At 42.4% G+C, this 5,947-nt stretch overlaps 1 protein-coding gene across 1 annotated transcript in view; it reads right to left on the bottom strand.

Annotated features, from left to right (window-relative positions):
* AGTR1 (angiotensin II receptor type 1) overlaps positions 1–4,812 on the bottom strand; it is a 52,923-nt gene extending 48,111 nt beyond the window's left edge. The window contains exon 1 of the mRNA XM_069563053.1: positions 4,411–4,812. The gene's annotated coding sequence lies outside the window, so the exon portion shown is untranslated. The remainder of the gene's footprint in view (positions 1–4,410) is intronic.
* Positions 4,813–5,947: the final 1,135 nt, after the last annotated feature.

A 5,947-nucleotide genomic window follows, 5' to 3' on the forward strand; every position in this document is an offset into this window, starting at 1 on the left:
ATCTGAAAATATATTTAATGTTTTCCACAAATTAAGCCAAAATCAGACAAACAGGCAAGAAAGTGACTTTAATAACAGAAGACAAGGCAGTTGGGTGTGGTGCATACTATCAAAGGAGTTAAAACCCCATGGGGAAAGGAAAGTTGTGGTGGTTATTATGGAAGGGGCCAGAATCAAACATGAAACCACATTAGATATTCCACCCAGTCTGAAAGGTAGAAGGAAGAGAGGGTTGCTTTTAAATGGCTTCCTACCCCAGCGGCATTGAGATGACTGGCGAGACCTATATCTAATATGTACTTAGCTTGACCAACATCTCTCTAGGACAAAGACCATTTTTATACTTTGGTGTGTCCTCAGGACCTAAGGTCTCTCAGATCCATTGCATTCCCTCAGTAAGTATCTTCTGCAATTGTTGATATATTTCATACATGTAATTTTTCCTTTTCCAAGGCAGATAAGAGGAGCTTTGATTAAAATAAGAAATAACTAAAGAAAACTTATAGAGGAAATTAGTAATCATTAACTCTCTTTAAAAGTACAGAATTATATCCATATAACTTTTATTACAGTATATTGTTATAATTATTCTATTAAAAAAGTACAGAACCAAATGTGTATATGTCAGTATTCTTACTCTGAAGTTAACTATGTAGCCAAAGTACTTTAAGTCATTGATCTAAATGAGATTTTAACATCATCTGATGAAGAACAAAGTAGCTTTGATTATATGAAGAGAATAAGAAATCCCATAAAACTTGACCCAAACTGAATGGTTATTAATGCTATGATTTTAAATATTAAGGGCATGTAGAATTGGTACTTAGACTATGAAAAATAAAGCATACCTATTTCTTACCCATTTTTCCAATTTGTGTTAGAAAAGTAAATGGGCAACACAATTTAAAATATTCTTGACTATAGGAAGGAAAATCAAATGATAACTGGAAGATTCTAGACACTTACTTCTAGTGTGTGTGTATATATATATATATATATATATATATATATATATATATATATATTCTTTGTTAGTAAAATATTTTGAAAGAAATTTTGGTTTTCATAGTCAAGGAAATTTTTTCCCACAGTGATCATCTGCTATGAAGAGAAAGGATCAAAATCAGAAAACTTTTAATGTTAATACAACCACAGCTAAGATTCACTTGTCATGTTATAATTGTTCTAAACATATATTTTGTTTTCTAATTGTCAAGTTTGTCATTAAAATAACCAGCAAACAAAGCATCTGGCAAATTTATAACTCTGTAGATTTTTTTTTTTGCTGTGATGTATTATAGATGTATTTTAGAGCTTTAATAGGATAATAGTAGTAATTTGCCAAATCATTTGCCTATTACCTTAAATCCACAGAGATACTTCTAGATTTAAGATGGCTTTGTATATTAAGCCATTGAAAAGCTGATTTTTCATAGCTGAAATTCCTATTGTGATTAAAAATAAAAAATGTAAAACGATACCTAAATTTAGTGTACTGTTTTAATAGACACTAATGAGAAAAGAAACAAACCGTGTTATCCAATGACTTCAGACAATTTTGAAAGAGAAAATTTATAATCATTTTGAAGAAAATAATAGTACTTTCCAGTAGTGATGGGTTAAGAAGCTGGTTTTTCCAGTTTGCTAGATAACAGGGGTGTTTGGTTACATTTTTTATACTTGGACATTTTGTTGCTCTGGCTCTGTATTTTTTTTATTGCCACAGTCTGTCTTCAAAACAGCTTTTAATTTTTTATAACACTTGGATGTACTTCAAACTTCTAACTAAAATTTTTAATTTTTCAGACTGCTCTGAGAGGCTCTGGCATTGCTCAGTCATGACTGAGCAGGAAGAGGACTAAGTAAACTAGTGAGCTTGGGGCAAAAGACCGGGAGCCTGCATCAGGCAGCCAAAACATCCAAGTGTGATGGGTCTGGATCTTGGTCCCTGTATCAAATTTGAAAACAAAATACAGCAACTGTCAGCTGCATTAAAAGGACACTGTGAAAGCACAGATAAAACTATAAGAGACGTGAATCATGCATTTTAACTGTGAGTTTCAAACTCCTTTTCGAATGTGTGAATGTGTAACTCAGTCGTGTCCAACTCTTTGAGACCCCATGGACCGTATGTAGCCTGCCAGGGTCCTCTGTGCATGGAATTCTCTATGCAAGAATACTGGAGTGGGTTGCCATGCCCTTCTCCAGGGGATCTTCCTGACCCAGGGATGGAACCTAGGTCCCCTGCATAGCAGGCAGATTCTTTACTATTTGAGCTATCTGAGAAGCTCTCAAGTATTTTACCTGGGCTTTGGGTAAGCAGCAAATTTTCTTTCATTATTTTTCATCTAGCTCAGGACAAGAATTAATCATAGTAACAACAACAACAGTAATCAGCAGCAGCAGCAGAATAACCCCAAATTATATACCAGCACACACACACAACTCTTACTAAAAGTAGGAAAAGAAAAAACAAAGAAGAAACCTGAACAATTCACAAAGTCACAGTTTGAGCACTAAAGCAGAGTAAGAGAGGGATAGCAGAGATTTGAGCTCAAAACTCCTGGGATGCAGAGCATTGCCAAAGCAAGAGTGACTGGGAGACCCTTTATAAAACTTGTCTCCCTTTGGCTTCAGTGGAAGAAAACCAGCTTTCTTTTGGGTTGGATGATGGGACAGTTGATTCAGTTTAAGATCAAAGAAGAATCGAGCTAGAAATTGAGGCCTCATGATGGACACAAAAAACAAAGAAATTAGGAAGAAAAAAAAGGGAGCTGTAATAGAGTAGATAATGGACTAGATACTACTAATCATGAAAACTTTAGCAAAGTGTTGAGATCCAGCAACTTGGGGCCACTCCCTGATCCTTCAGCCAGGCTGTAGAAACTTCCAACTGTAATCTAGGGGATGGACACTTGGACCCAATGATTTTCCAGAGCAGATAATTTACCAGGAGAGCTATTTAGACAGTTTTGAGGAGCACAAACATGGGCTAAAAGGGTAATTGTTTTAGACTTTATTTTTTAAAGCAATAACTAGGAAACAAAAGGAATCAAGGAATTTTATCACTAGAGGGACCTGAGGTTTGAGTTGTGAAGTAACTCTAACAGCACATGGCCAGTTATGTGGAAGTCTCCATTCCCAGCTCTCTGTGCTTCCTTGCCCCTGCACTGTCTTCCAGATGGGTGTTGGAATCCATCAGTCTCCAGAGAGATTATCCATGTGGTGGGGCCTTGAGAGCTAGGGAAACACTAGCAGGCAACAAGGGAAACAGGCAGTTTCCTTTAAAGAAGACGTATAAAGGTGTTACAGCTTATGCTAAGGAGAATAAACCTTGGAGACCCAGGGTGGTATAACTACCAAGAGAATCATGTTGGGGATGACAGCAACTTGAAGAGGAGATAGAGGTTGTTCAAAAAAGTTATAAAACAGAGCGGCGGGGTGCCAGATTTCCTCCCTGCCTCACTGTTACTCTCATCTAGGAACGACACTAGAAGTAGCCAGGTGGAAAATGTGATCCCAAGGGAAAGCGAGCACCCAGACTTTCGCCAAGAAGGCAGGGCTCCAGAGGGCCACTCGTGGGTGTTTGATTCTTAATTAAGCTAACAGCAAAGAAAGATCAGGTAAAGAGGCCCGCAATGTGCTCAATAGCTCAGGGCAGGAGACTCTTCTGGAGACAAAGCATCTGGCGTTGTGGGTAGATCAGGCTGGACATTTAAGAAAACTGGAGAATGGGGTGCTAGGTAGAGGGGTGTATGAAGGGAAGGCGTCAGCAAGAGGTTCTGCTCTGTCTTGGAAGCAGAAGAATTTCTCCTAAAATCCCCCTCAGTGACAAACATGCTCTGGCCAGGGCTGTGGGGATTGGCGTGTGCGGAAAAGCTCCGTTTTCCTTCTCCCCAGTTAATTCGATGCGGACTCAGCATCCCGGGCCAAGGACCCAGCGTTATCATTTGAAGAGGGGAGGTAGGGAGGTGAACCTTGCAGGTGCCTGGCTGAGTGTGGGGAAGATCAAGTACTCCTTTAAACTGGCACAACTTTTAAAGGTACTTCCGCCTCGAGGAGTAATATGCACAGATCACAGTTTAAAGACACGAGTTAGCTAAAAAGCCTCGGGAAGAAAGTTTCCTTGGTTGCATCCCATCTCTGCAGATGCCTCACTTGTGATCCACAGAGTTTGGTCAAATCAGAATGAAACGTCGGGGGGCATGCGGCAAACAAGATCAGACTGCTTCTTCCCACATCTGATTTGGGGAAGGTCCTCCACCTTCCAGTGGGTGCCGGGGGACCTTAGCTCGCTCTAGCCTCCGTCTCCAAGAGCCTCCCGGCACCGCGCCCGCAGCTGACACCTTGGCACGAAACTGACACCCCCGCCCCAGCCCCTAAGCTGGTGGGGCAGTCCGCGCCACTCACCCGCGCTCACTCGGGACGCTGCGCCGGCGTTGGGCCGAGCTGGCGGCGCCGGTTCAGGGTGCGCCCTCACTCCCGGGGCTCGCTTGGGTTCCTCCTCATGGATCGCAGTCTTGGGTAGGCAGAGCTGCTAATCGCGCCTCTGCCCGGGCGCTCAGTCGCCTCAGGCCCTTGGCTGACTGGCGCTGGAATCGTCCTCTCTGAGGCAGCTCCAAATTTATAGCGAGGGGCGTTGCTGCTTCGAGGGTTCCAGGGGCGAGGCTGTGTTTTGCACTCTCTCCTCCTCCGCCCCGCCCGGGAGACCCTCTCGGCCCAACCCTCTTTCCTCTCCAGATGCTGACGGAAGAGGGATGATGCCACAGCCATCCCCGGTGTCACTTACTAGATCTGCGAGTACCTGGCACTGAACCCGGCATCGGGGGAGGGAGTGGAGAAAGGGGGGAGAGCCGAGGGTGCAGGACCAGCCATTTACACCAAGATCCGGGTTACTCCACTTTTTTTCTTTTAAAACTTGGGAAACTTTTAAGGATGAATTAGGGAACTTCTTTTTCTTCCCTGGATGTAGCTCAAACTTTGATAATACCATTGTTGATCAAAGATCGCTGCCGTAGATTGTAATTTCAGAGTTGTTACAAAGTGAAAGGGTGGACATTCATTTCCTTCTATTGGGGTATGTTGTTGGAGTTACATTTTAAAAAATGTAAAAATTTAAAAAAATGATTAAATATTTAAGGAATAACTAATATAAATTCTTTATCGATTCTTCCGAAGAAGATGATCACTTTGCAACTCACGCTATAGGTCGGTATCACCATTATACCAAAACAAGATGAGACATGAGGAGAAAATCTCCCTGATGAATGTAGATAAAAATCCTCAGCAAAATATTAGCAAATAGATCTAGTTCAGTTCAGTTCAGTCGCTCAGTCGTGTCCGACTCTGCAATCCCGTGAATCGCAGCTCGCCAGGCCTCCCTGTCCATCACCAACTCCCAGAGTTCACTCAGACTAGCTTCCATCGAGTCAGTGATGCCATCCAGCCATCTCATCCTCAGTCGTCCCGTTCTCCTCCTGTCCCCAATCCCTCCCAGCATCAAAGTCTTTTCCAATAGATCTAGTAACATATTAAAAGGATTATACACCATGTCCAAGTGAGATTTATCCGAGGAATGCAAGGTTGCTGGTAAGTCGCTTCAGTCCTGTCGGACTCTGTGCGACCCCATAGAGGGCAGCCCTCCAGGCTCCCCCGTCCCTGGGATTCTCCAGGCAAGAGTACTGGAGTGGGTTGCCATTTCCTTCTCCAATGCATGAAAGTGAAAAGTGAAAGTGAAGTCGCTCAGTCGTGTCTGACCCTCAGGGACCCCATGGACTGCAGCCTTCCAGGCTACTCCTCCAGGGGTTTTCCAGGCAAGAATACTGGAGTGGGGTGCCATTGCCTTCTCCGGAATGCAAGGTTAGTTTATAAAAAATCAGTTGTCATAATATACCATATCAATAGAATAAAGGATAAAAGCCACAAGATAATCCTAATAAATTAAAAA

Source organism: Ovis canadensis, chromosome 1, assembly GCF_042477335.2.
Source record: "Ovis canadensis isolate MfBH-ARS-UI-01 breed Bighorn chromosome 1, ARS-UI_OviCan_v2, whole genome shotgun sequence".
Lineage (NCBI taxonomy): Eukaryota > Metazoa > Chordata > Mammalia > Artiodactyla > Bovidae > Ovis > Ovis canadensis.